Source organism: Platalea leucorodia (assembly GCF_965183815.1).
Source record: "Platalea leucorodia genome assembly, chromosome: W".
NCBI classification, from domain to species: Eukaryota; Metazoa; Chordata; class Aves; order Pelecaniformes; family Threskiornithidae; genus Platalea; species Platalea leucorodia.
Genome location: NC_138859.1, coordinates 22355394 through 22368808, shown reverse-complemented (window position 1 = coordinate 22368808; position 13415 = coordinate 22355394). Strand labels below are relative to the sequence as shown.

Genomic DNA, 13415 nt, shown 5'->3' with positions numbered 1-13415 from the left:
GACATCTTGTTGCCTCAGGCATGTCACCAGGCCTGAGCTAGCTTAGTTAGCTATGTGCTTTGATGCTAGTAATCTACATATTCATCTATAATGTGTGATGAGAGCATTATACTGTGATACTTAAAAGTTGTGCTATACTGCAACTGTTGTTATATGACAGGATTCAAGCTGTGGAATATCTGAATGATTGTTGTGGTTTAACCCCAGCCAGCAACTAAGCACCACACAGCCGCTCGCTCACTCCCCCCACCCCAGTGGGATGGGGAAGAGAATTGGAAGGGTAAAAGGGAGAAAAGTGGTGGGTTGAGATAAGAACAGTTTAATAATTGAAGTAAAATAAAAATAGAACAGTAGTAAGAGTAATAATAATATAATAGCAATATACAAAGCAAGTGATACACTATACAGTTGCTCACCACCCGCCAACCCATGCCCAGCACGTCTCCGAGCAGCGATCGCTGCCCCCCGGCCAACTCCCCCCAGTTTATATACTGAGCATGACATCATATGGAATGGAATAGCTCCTTGGCCAGTCTGGGTCAGCTGTCCTGGCTGTGCCCCCTCCCAGCTTCTTGTGCCCCTGGCAGAGCATGGGAAGCTGAAAAGTCCTTGACTAGTGTAAGCCCTACTTAGCAACCACTAAAACATCAGTGTGTTATCAACATTGTTCTCATCCTAAATCCAAAACACAGCCCTATACCAGCTACTAGGAAGAAAAATGAACTCCATCCCAGCTGAAACCAGGACAATGATGTACTTCTCAGTACATCTAGGTTGCTTGGTTTTTTTTTTTTGGTTTTTTTTTTTTTTTGGTGGTGTTTTGGTTTTGGGTGTCCCGTCCCCCCCTCCTGTTACCTTGAATAACAGATTATTGTCTGTACAGGAAACAGGTGGAGAAGTGTCAAAATACAAAGTGAATGGGGGGGAAGAGGGGGTGAGGCAAAACACTTGGGCGAATTATTCTCTGTATATACAACTTCTAAAGTGTTGAGGCACCAGCCAGATATTACTTGCATCACTGTCCAGTTTTGGCATAATGACAGGAATCCTATCTTTACATGGATGAAGTGATCCTGAAACACTTCTGCATTGGGTTAGGTAGGTGCTAGCTCTTTCAGTATTTATTACAAGAATATTATCTAGCCAGTTGTAATAAAGATAGATGCTGACTTTATGAACTATAGAAAAACTAATTTCCATCCTGAAATTCTTCAGTAACTTTAATGCAATAGTTGTCTTTTTCATAGTACTATAATTAACTTCATACTACTATAATTAACTTTATACTACTTTAAGTAAACACCACCCCCACTCCGAATTTAAATGCTTTCTGTGCCGAAAGTGCTGTCCTAGATATGCCGTGTATGTTGGGAGTTTTAGATCTTTAGTCTAAATTTAAAAGAAAATGTTGTACTCTCTGTATTATAAGAAAAGGTTCAAAATACGAACTAATTTTTCAGTGTGCTGTGTTGTTTTCCTAAATCTAAAAACTATCTGAAAGAGGCTGATTAAAAAGGCTGAATATTCTTGCCTGGTACTCATGCTGTTTAGGTATGAAGTCTGTTACTAGCAAGGAGGTGTATGCTCACTTCAGTATATCTGACAGTTGGAGGTGATAAGCAAGCCCCATGTTATACAGTCAGGGTCGAGAGAGAAAATTCCTGGTGAATTCTGTGTTTCAGTGAACTACCAGAATAAAGTTTCAAGTCAGACACAGCATGATTGTGAATCTTGTTTTGGGTAAAGTATATGTAGACTGAAAACTTCATGTCATGTAAACAGAAAGTCAAAAAGACTGTGAGATTTCTGCTTGATTTAAAAACAAACCAACCAACATAAGGGAGGAGTTCTTGCATAACTGATACTAAAAGCATATCAAAGAAACATAGCAATTTTTCACTTTAAAACATTTTTACCATAAAACATGCTTCTTAGTCATTTATGTTTTGAATTTTTACATATGAATGAGGTTCATATTTTGAACATCTAGGAGAGCATATGTGACAAAATGTTTCTGCTGTAATGCACATAGCTTTGAAGAACTGCTGCTGTTGAGAGTCAGGAGCAAGATACACAGCTTTCGTTAGACATGCTGTGAGCTGAGCCATCAAGGATTTTAGCTATCTTTCTTCCATGCTTACCTGAATTCTGCTTTCAATTGGACAGGCTAATATCACTTTAGATATATGTAGGTCTTATCTTGTGAAATAACAAAAGCCTTAGGAGCATATTTTCTTATGATTATTTTTGACACACTTGCACATCCAGTTTCAAGAGGTACTGGCAGACTACTGTGATATTTGGTTAACAGGCTCTCAGAAGCAGACTTCTGGGAGTCACTTCAAGATTTGTCCAAAAGGCTTTTGTATGAGCAGCTTTCTCAAACTTTGTGAATACGCAGTATGTGGTTTCAAGCAGAGTCTGTCAGAAGTCTCTACTGATGGTTCATGCTATAACTCTTCCTGAATTAAGATCGCTTGTCCCTTTCTTTTCTTTACTTTCTTTGCATCTTGCCAGGAATGGTGAAGTCAAAGGTGAAATTCATTCTCTTGGCAGCTTAAATTTTGGTTTTCCAGCCCTGGAAATAAGATTGTATATAGTATTTAATAGAAACCTCATGAGTATTTTGTTTTGTGTATTGCCAAAGCAGCTTTGGTCAAAGATGCTCAAATAAAATTATTAGAAACAAAAGAGAACTTTGGAAAATCTATTTGCGCTGCCAGAGGAGTGATGGGCTTTCTCAAGTGTACTTCAGAATAAGAGTTGTCCTTCTGTACTGTAAGTGATTGAATTTGGTACACTTTAGGACTAGCTGCAGTGCTACACACTGCTTATATTACTGAGTGGTGCGAAACATAAGCTGTTAATATTTTGTCCTGTATATTTGCTCTCCTTTTTCTGATTCTAGGTATTACTCTGCAACAGGATGCCAAATGTTTGCTAACTGAATACAATCTATTCCCTTTGTGTTTTTTTTTTTTAAAAAGCATTCCTTTTAAAGCTAGCTTTTATACTGCTGTTTGATGTAGAGCTTAAAATTGTAGTATACCTAGCATTATGTGGATTAATCATATGTCCTTAATTTTGTTTCTGGAGTTCCAATTGTCTAATATTTGCATTGTCTTAATGTTGTCTTGCTGATGGAGCACTCAGTTGACCTTTTAAGGATGTATTTGTACAGTGTTAAATTCATAGAAACAGAATGGTTTGGGTTGGAAGGCACCTTTAAAGGTCATCTAGTCAAACCCCCCTGCAGTGAGCAGGGACATCTTCATCTTCTCTTTCAGTAAAGCACTGATATTTGCTGCATCTGCTTGGATGATCTGGTTCCCTGTAAGAATCTATGTAGCATGAGAATATCCAACATTTTGACTGAAGTCTCCTCAGGGAGTGGATTGTCTTCAAGTTTTATTTTGCATAATGCAAAATGGGTTGTTGACACTTGACAAATAATAACAAATATTAATTTAAATAGTCTGATAACTTCATATAAAAATGAGTAATGGAGGTATGTTGAGATAAAGACAGTTGAATAGGTAAAGCAAAAGCCGTGCACGCAAGCAGAGCAAAGCAAGGAATGCATTCACTACTTCCCATCAGCAGGCAGGCACCCAGCCATCCCCAGCAAAGCAGGGCTCCATCACGTGCAACAGCCACCTGGGAAGACAAACACCATCACTCCGAACGTCCCCCCCTCTTCCTTCTTCTTTCCCCAGCTTACATACTGAGCACGATGCCATACAGTATGGAATAGCCCTTTGGCCAGTCTGGGTCAGCCCCCCTGGCTGTGCACCCTCCCAGCCCCCCGTGCACCCGGCAGAGCATGGGAAGCTGAGAAGTCCTTGACCAGTGTGAGCACTACTCGGCAACAACCAAAACACCAGTGTGTTATCAACATTATTCTCATCCTAAATCCAAAACACAGCACTATACCAGTGTCCTGGTTTCAGCTGGGATAGAGTTAAATTTCTTCTTGGTTTTAGGTTTAGGATGAGAACAATGTCGATGATAGACTGATACTTTGGTAGTTGCTAAGTAGTGCTCACACTGGTCAAGGACTTTTCAGCTTCCCATGCTCTGCCAGGTGCACAAGAAGCTGGGAGGGGGCACAGCCAGGACAGCTGACCCAGACTGGCCAAAGGGCTATTCCATACCACATGATGTCATGCTCAGTATATAAACTGTGGGAGTTGGCCGGGGGGCAGCGATTGCTGCTTGGGGACGTGCTGGGCATGGGTTGGCGGGTGGTGAGCAATTGTGTCGTGTATCACTTGCTTTGTATTACTATTGTATTATTATTATTTGTTTTTATTATTGTTATTATTACTCTTACTACTGTTCTATTTTTATTTTACTTCAATTATGAAACTGTTCTTATCTCAACCCACGAGTTTTCCCCTTTTACCCTTCCATTTCTCTCCCCTATCCCACCGGTGGGGGAGTGAGCAAACGGCTGTGTGGTGCTTAGTTGCTGGCTGGGGTTAACCCACGACAACCAGCTACTAGGAAGAAAATTAACTCTATCCCAGCTGAAACCAGGACAAACTCTCAAATGTTGATAATTCATATCTGCTGAAATAACTGGTTTTATAAAAGTATTCATTGGAATGTATACTTGGCGCTTGGGCACAATCCACACTCAATATGAAAACAGGTTTATATGTTTTAATGTCATAAAATTTATGATGCCCATAATATTTCACTTCTGTGAATATAGAAACTTGAGTTTTAAAGATGTGTATTTCTCTTGCTGTTAGAAACAAAATAATCTGGAAGGAATTTTGCTTCAGATTCAGAAAAAGGTTTTAAAGGCAGTCCATTCCTGTGGTCCTACCTTATAGGCTGGTTAGGGGGATTTTTTTTATCTTACTCTAAGGGGGGCAGTACTGTTCTCATAAGCATCAAGGTCTTAAGTAGATCTGGTTTGCATTCGTTTTATCCAAGTTTGCTCTAAGTGGCTATAGCTATGTTAGTAAGATATATAGCTATATTAGTAAAACTGCTCGTGTAGTTCCTGGCTGTGGCCCAAACCAACTGGTACTTTCACTGACAAGACCTGGCCCTGACTCAGATCATCCAGGGGCCATTCCCAGGAGTTGGTTTGGATGCTGCTACCTTGGTTTCATGGGTGGACAGGGAAGGGGACGCAAGCAGTGTGCTCTGTGCGTGGCCAGTTGGCCTCAGGGCCAGCAAACAGTCCTGGGCCTGTTGTGAATATAACCAAAGCATCTAGAAAGGCTGAACTGAGGACTCTCCCTAATCAGAGAAATCTTCTGTGGGCAAGAACAATTTATCAGTACCATCTAGAAAAACACCAAATGGGAAGTTTCGTTATGCCCCAGAAAACAATGTGCACAATGCTTTAGCAGAGAAGTGTGTCCAATGGAGATCTGTTCCTTAGTGGCCTCTCTTCTCCCTCCTCTGCCCAAATCATCCTCTCCGAGAAACTACAATGTATCTTTTCCTTGCTCTTCTGGGCCTTATTTCACCACTGATGTGAGCTGGAGCTGTTTCTTTGCAGATGGTGGAGACTTAACGTACCCCAGCATATTACCCTGCAGAGTTTCCCCATAAATGTAGGTGGACAGACAGCTCCATTTATCTTTCCAGCTGACGTACTGTCTCTTCAGTAGCTCGTCCTAGTGGAAAATATGCTTTCTCACTCACTTTTCATTCCTTTCAGAAGAAAGAGGGCACAAAACGTTCCTCAAATCCTATGATAGCAGTACTGTAGCCAGAAAAATAACATATAACCATGAATTTAGTCCATAAAATATTTAAGGTGAATTCTAATATTCTTTCCCCTGGGCTTGATTTCATATTAATGCGTGCCCAAATCAGGTTCTACAGCACATTCTATTGACGAATTCAGTCTCCCAGAGAGTGGGTCCCCAGGGCACTGATTATTTGAGTTAATATATTTGGCATCCAGTACATCCATCTGAAATTCATAATCTCCAGGACTAAGAGGTCAAAAAAACACTTGGAAACCACTGACAAAGGCATTTTCTTGTTGTTATTGTTTCTGGGATTAACATGGAGACATTTGTCTTCTTGCAAACATTAGTTTGAAGTCTTCTGCGATTACGTCTCTAGTCCAAATCTTCTTGTGAAGAAACTAATATCACTTGATTAGACCTTAAAATGACTATGGACATACCACCTTCTTTTGGGATCTTGCCAAATCTCACAAGCTAAGTGGGATAGGGCATGTTGGGAAACTTCTGAGGCGAGGTTATAGTCAAACCAACTGGCAATCTGCAAGCCAATTTTTGTCATAGCTTTCCTGGCCTTGTGCTCAGTTTTTCATGCGACTTCTTGTTTCTCAGTATGACTGAGGGAGTGTTTGGCCACGTGCCTGAGTTCAGCTGCCAGCCTTTTGGGAGACACAGTGGTGTGGCAGGATGCTTTGGGTCCACGCTACCCTTGTCCTTACCACAACATCATACGGTAAACGTTGTGTAAGCTGGTTGTGAGACTTTTATTGAGTGAATCCCAAAATTACGGGGCCTGGGACTATCCTGAGCTGTTGCCTGATGGTGTGGTTGTGTGTCTCTGAGCTACATATGTTCTGCTTCCAGGAACATGCACATGGAGCTCAATCAGGGAGCACAAGTGTATTTATCACCCTCTTGCTTGCACTACTATGGGCTGCAAATATAACTTTATGGGACTTCAGGGACCCCCTCTGGCGTATAAGCTAAGAGCGATCATGTATCTCCACTGGGTCTACAAAGTTCGGTGTCTTTCCAAATCTGTTGCTTTCTGTCTCAGTTTCCCACTGATTGAAAATTATATGTCCTTGTCTCAGAGAGAAGCTTTGAGAACAAACGTATGAGTGTGACATTCTAGGGTACCATTACAATAGAGGTCAGTGTATTTTCTTTTATTATGTGGCAAGTGTAAGATTTCAAATGTCCTTTATTCATTTCATGGCTTTTAAGTGTTTCACTTTGTAAATGATAAGTAAGTACACTGTCATTTAGCAATATTCACTGTTTTTACATAAAAATCACTTTCCCTGTTAATAAAAACATCAATTTGGACCTAGTAAGATACTATGGAAGGCCTAGTTCTTATAATTGTTGTATACTACCCAACAAATGATAGAATCATAGAATCATAGAATGGTTTGGGTTGGAAGGGACCTTTAAAGGTCATCTAGTCCAACCCCCCTGCAATGAGCAGGGACATCTTCCACTAGATCAGGTTGCTCAGAGCCCCGTCCAACCTGACCTTGAATGTTTCCAGGGATGGGGCATCTACCACCTCTCTGGGCAACCTGTTCCAGTGTTTCACCACCCCCATCATAAAAAAATTTCTTCCTTATATCGAGTCTGAATCTACCCTCTTTTAGTTTAAAACCATTACCCCTTGTCCTATCACTACAGGCCCTACTAAAAAGTCTGTCCCCATCTTTCTTATAAGCCCCCTTTAAGTATTGGAAGGCCGCAATAAGGTCTCCCTGGAGCCTTCTCTGCTCCAGGCTGAACAACCCCAGCTCTCTCAGCCTGTCCTCATAGGAGAGGTGTTCCATCCCTCTGATCATTTTTGTGGCCCTCCTCTGGACCTGCTCCAACAGGTCCGTGTCTTTCTTGTACTGAGGACTCCAGAGCTGGATGCGGTACTCCAGGTGGGGTCTCAGGAGAGCAGAGTAGAGGGGCAGAATCACCTCCCTTGACCTGCTGGCCACGCTTCTTTTGATGCAGCCCAGGATACGGTTGGCTTTCTGGGCTGCGAGCGCACGTTGCCAGCTCGCGTCCAGTTTTTCATTTGCCGGTACCCCCGAGTCCTTCTCTGTAGGGCTGCTCTCAATGCCTTCATCCCCTAGCCTGTATTGATACCAGGGGTTGCCCTGACCCAGGTGCAGGACCTTGCACTTGGCCTTGTTGGACCTCATGAGGTTCACACGGGCCCGCTTCTCGAGCTTGTCCAGGTCCCTCTGGATGGCATCCCGTCCCTCAGGCGTGTCAACCACACCGCTCAGCTTGGTGTCATCTGCAAACTTGCTGAGGGTGCACTCGATCCCACTATGTCATTGATGAGGATATTAAACAGTACTGGCACCAGTACGGACCCCTGAGGGCCCCCACTCGTCACTGATCTCCATCCAGACATTGAGCTGTTGACCACTACCCTCTGGATCCAGCCAATTCCTTATCCACCGAACAGTCCACCCATCAAATCCATATCTCTCCAATTTAGAGAGAAGGATGTTGTGGGGGACCGTGTCAAAGGCCTTACAGAAGTCCAGGTAGATGACATCCGTAGCTCTTCCCTCGTCCACTGATGCAGTCACTCCGTCACAGAAGGCCACTAGGTTGGTCAGGCAGGACTTGCCCTTGGTGAAGCCGTGCTGGCTGTCTTGAATTACCTCCCTGTCTTACCTCCCATAGACTTATGTACGTTCAGGTTCCTCACCTCAGGTGGTCTCGAACCTGATCTTCTCTTACAGCGGGAGGGACTTTGCTCCCCCAGTCCCTGTCTTGTGGTCCATCCACTCGAGAGGTGTGGGAAGAGAGGTTACCAGTTAAGACCGAGGCAAAAAAGTTGTTGAGTACCTCAGCCGCCTTCTCGTCCGTTGTTACCAGTTTGCCAGTTGTGTTCATCGGGGGGGTACACTTTCTTTGACCTTCCTTTTCTGGCTGACATACCTATAGAAGCCCTTCTTATTATCCTTTGCCTCCCTTGCCAAGTTCAGCTCCAGGTGCGCCTTGGCCTTCCTGACCTCATCCCTACACAACCGGGCAATGTCCCTGTTCTCTTCCCAGGATACCTGTCCCTGCTTCCTCTGCCTGTGCATTTCCTTCTTGCTCTTTAGTTTGAGCAGCAGGTCTTGACTCATCCATGCCAGTCTCTTGCCATCCTTTCCTGATTTCTTACACCTGGGGATCAAGAGCTGTTGCACTCTATGGAAAGTGTCCTTAAAGATCTGCCAGCTCTGTTCTGCTCCCTTGTCCCTGAGGGAAGTTTCCCAGGGGGTCCTATTGACTAACTCCTTGAACAGCTGGAAGTTTGCTTTCCCAAAATTCAGGGTCCTGACTTTACTCTTTGCCTGTCCCATATCCCTCAGGACTGCAAACTCCACCAGTGCGTGATCACTGCATCCCAGGCTGCCTCCAGTCTTGACGTCACCGATTAGCTCACTTGCGTTGGTGACCATCAGGTCCAGTATCGCATCCCCTCTGGTAGGTCTGTCTATTACGTGGCTTAAGAAGTTATCCTCCATGCACTCCAGGAGTCTCCTGGATTGCCTACAGCTCGCCGTGCTACTTTTCCAGCAGATGTCGGGGTGGTTGAAGTCCCCCAGCAGGATGAGAGCCTGCGAGCGCGATGCTTCCTGTAGCTGGAGTAAGAAGGCTTTGTCAATAGGCTCCCCTTGATCAGGCAGCCTGTAGTAAACACCAACCACAAGGTTCCCTTTGTTGCCTCGGTCTCTAATTCTTACCCATAAGCTTTCAACCTGCTCGTGGCTATTCTTCAGAGACAGCTCTTCACAGTCTATCCATTTCTTGACATAGAGGGCAACCCCTCCGCCCCTCCTTCCTCGCCTGTCCCTTCTGAACAGCCTGTAGCCATCAATAGCCGCACTCCAGTCACGGGATTCGTCCCACCAAATTTCAGTAATGGCAACTAGGTGGTAGCTTTCTAGCAGCACGGTGGCTTCCAACTCCTCCTGTTTGTTGCCCATGCTGCGTGCATTGGTGTAGAGGCACTTCAGCTGGGCTGTCAGCCATGTCACCTTTTTAGAGGAACACCCCTTAATTCCTTTGAGGTATTTCACCGGTGTTTCCCTGTTGGCTCCTATTACCTCAGGAGCCCCTGGCTCATCTCTGTAAGACTTCAAGTGTGCTCCAGTGTACCCAGCAAGTCTCAGAGCAACAGGCTGAGGGCCCTTGCTAGCACCCTGTCCCTCTAACCTTGGCGTGTTGTCCCTTGGCTTGCCACGGGCGAGTCTGATATTGTCCCCCTCCCCCTTCAAGTCTAGTTTAAAGCTCTGTCAACGAGCCCTGCTAGCTTGTGAGCAAAGACCTTCTTCCCCCTTTGAGAAAGGTGAATCCCATCTGATGCCAACAGGCCTGGTGCCATGTAGACCATCCTGTTATTGAAAATCCCCAAATTCTTCTGGCGGTGACACCAGCCATGGAGCCATGTATTAGTAGACTGGGTCTTATCTGTTTCTTCCAATGTCACTGAAAAAATTACCTGTGCTCCAGATTCCCTTACCAACTGTCCCAAGGCCCTGAAGTCTCTAGCCCTTGGACTATGCATTGTGGCTTCATCACCACCCACATGGAAGAGCAATAATGGGTAATAGTCCGAGGGCCGTACCAGGCTAGGAAGTTTCCTAGTGATGTCCTTAACCTGGGCCCCAGGGAGGCAGCAGACTTCCCTAAGAGGACGGTCTGTCTGGCATATTGGACCCTCTGTTCCCCTCAGAAGGGAGTCACCTACAACTATAACCTGTCTTTTCTTCCTTGTGGAGGTGGTCGTGATATTGGGGGGGGGGGGGGGGGGTAGGCCTTTCTGACCTTGGCAACACCTCTGCTGTAGATGGACCGTCACCCACATCAGCCATTGACTGGCCTTCCACATCCAGAGCCTCGTACCTGTTGTACAGAGGCACCTGGGAAGGCAAGGTAGGCAAGGAAGGGGTTTGCCTGCTGCCCCGAGTGTGGACTTGCTTCCAGTCACTCCTTTCCTTTAAGCTACTGCCTTCTGCCTGGTGGGGAGAGGATACAGGATCCCCTTGATCTTGTGTTTTTTCTGGTGGCTGTTCCTGTTTCTGTCTCAGGGAGGGCAGAGCATGGTTCCACTGGTCTATCTCTTTCTCAGACTCCCTGATGCTCCTTAACCTTTCTACTTCCTCTCGTAGCTCTGCCACCAAGATGAGCAGATCATCTACTTGGTCACACCTCACACAGCTGTTCTCACTACTGCCATCCGTTACCAGTGAAAGGCTCTGGCATGCCCTGCAGCCTGAGACCTGGATGGCTGCATGTTTTTGTGGGAGCTCTGTCTGGGTAGCCACATCCGTTCTGGTGAGTACAAAGGACACAGCTTTCTGCCGAGTGGATACCATAGCTAAGCTCCTTCTGAGAGGATGATGACCACCAATTGAACTCACCTCTTGAGCTGGTAGGGTGACGACGCCCTTCCTGCACAAACCGACACGCCATGCCCTGGCTATCATGCCACGCTCTGTTTGCCCACTCTGTTTGCAGCGCTCCCTAGGTTGTTTTTTTATAGGTGTGGGGGTGGCCGCGGTTGCTCTGGCAACGCCCAGGCCTCCTCAGCAGCTCTCCCGAGAGCTGCCGGCTCCTGGCGGGTCTCTCCTTCTGCTCTGGCGTTTCCCTGCATCGGGAAACACCCCTGTACGCCAAGATCTTCTGCTCCGCTGCCGATCGGGCCGTCTCCGGAGCAGCTCACCTCGGCGACTGACCAAGTGATTAACAAGTGATCTGTATTGATTGGACTGTGACTTGTGGATAACACATCACTGATGGTCCGCTTCCATCGCAGTGGAGTTGAAAATAAAAATATGTGACAATTCCTCTGTCATGGCAAGTTGATTTATCAGTCTTTCCCTCCTTTCTGAAGAAGTCTGTCTGAAGTCCTTTTATTGCATTCCTGACTCACTTGGGTTTCTGCTTAGAAATTTCTGTTCAGAAATCCAAGTATTTAGTTTTCTCTTGGGTATTTTCTGTCTATTGCAAAATACACGTAGAATTCCTTATTAAACATTTAGATTCAGCCCTATACAACAGTCATCTGAGGCATTTCTGGTGTGCTTGTGTCAGCATTACACTTGGTGATAGTGTTGTCCCAAAACAGGGTTCTTCACCTGGTGTGTAAAGAGCTGAATAACACACAGAGTCAAGATATTTGTTTATTCCATGTCTGCGCAGAGATGGGTGCTAGGTGGTAACTCTACAAAGCTAGCACACCTTGGCTAACACACGGTTAACATTTATACATTCCGAGCAACAGTTAGGCTTTAGTCACCCTTGTTCCCATTGGTTCTTCCGATGCCTCGTTTTCATTTAAAGTTATAGTATCCTCCCTTTTTATTGCGCATGCTTCCTGAGGAAGGGGTTTTGTTGGTAGGGGGTTTCCTTGCCTGAGGGCCGGTTTTTACTATGTTAATTACGATAGTTCACTCGTAGTTCAAGTTATTCTTCTTGGTCAAAACCAAAACAAAACAAAGGGTTTTGTTCCCTTTGCGCTTCTCTAGTATTTTTTAGTCTGCCTGTTCTATGGTGCCATCCTGTTCCTTCTCCCAGGGCCGTGTCTTATTAACTATCTTCAGAGGCTGAGTAATATCCTTTGTTTTGTTTCTCGCATGTCTCCAACAATAGCTCCAGAGCTGGAAAGACAGAAAATGCACAGGAGAGCAAGCATGATGTGCCTGTTTTATTTAGGGCCAGTAGATGAGCAGAAGAGTACTGTCTGCCCACAAGAAATAGATTTGCTTCTCACCAAAATACGTCTTTGGGAGTTGCAGCTAAACCAATTTAACATCTCTGTTCTGAATTTTGTCAGGTTTTCACTCTTACAGACCTGCACTCATGCCTTAACACCCCCCTGCTGACACCCTGTGTGTCTGTGAATTTTTAGTAACTCATAAGCAGTGTATTTTCTGTAAGTTGGTTTTGAGCTGTTCTGAAAACGTTTGTTAAGTTGTTATGCTTAAACTGGTATAGCTTCTTAGCTCTCTACCTTCTCACTCCCCCGCATTTTTTTTTCTCTTCCTAAGATCAATCATGAGAAGAAAGTGGCATGTTAACCTAATTCAGCAAAGCATTGTCTTGTGCTTGAAGTAGAGTACCTGCTAATTTTTCTGTTCGATTGGAGTGTTAGGCTGTGATAACCATGCATATTCTAGAGATATCTGAGTCAATAAGGTCATTTGCCAAGTGCATTTCTAGGTCTAGGAGTGCTTTTGCTTCAGGAAGGCTGCACACTTTTGGCCTTTTCAGGAAGAGTGTTCTGTTGTAGCCAGTTTACTTACTCTGTGGTGCTTTCACTTTTCAGTGAAAAGGGACCTGCAAAGCATATTAACGTGGGTGATACTTTTGCAGCAAATGGGCTTATTCATAAAGAAACAAAGATATCTGTCACAAGGTTTTAAATATGGTACTGCTTGGAAGGTGGACGTGAACGCTTGCTGTGCGTGATATGGATGGGGCTGATGATTGTAGCCAGACAAAATGGTAAAATAGTCCTATTACTTTAAAAAGTCATTGAAGAAAACCCACTGAGCTTGTTGGTATAAGCTTTGCTGGGGGGAAAATTTACTCTGTTGGTCCATCCTGCAGTGATGTGTTTCCAGGCATTTCTGGCTACTAGTTCCTTCCACGTTGTCACTAGAAGCATCCTTGGCATTTTTATTGCAGTAGGCTCTCCAAAGCTGC

The 13415-nt window shown here is 44.7% G+C and overlaps 1 protein-coding gene across 1 annotated transcript in view; it reads left to right on the top strand.

Moving 5' to 3' along the window:
* LOC309601579 (NAD(P) transhydrogenase, mitochondrial-like) overlaps positions 1–13415 on the top strand; it is a 65981-nt gene that overhangs the window by 47862 nt on the left and 4704 nt on the right. The window lies entirely within an intron of this gene.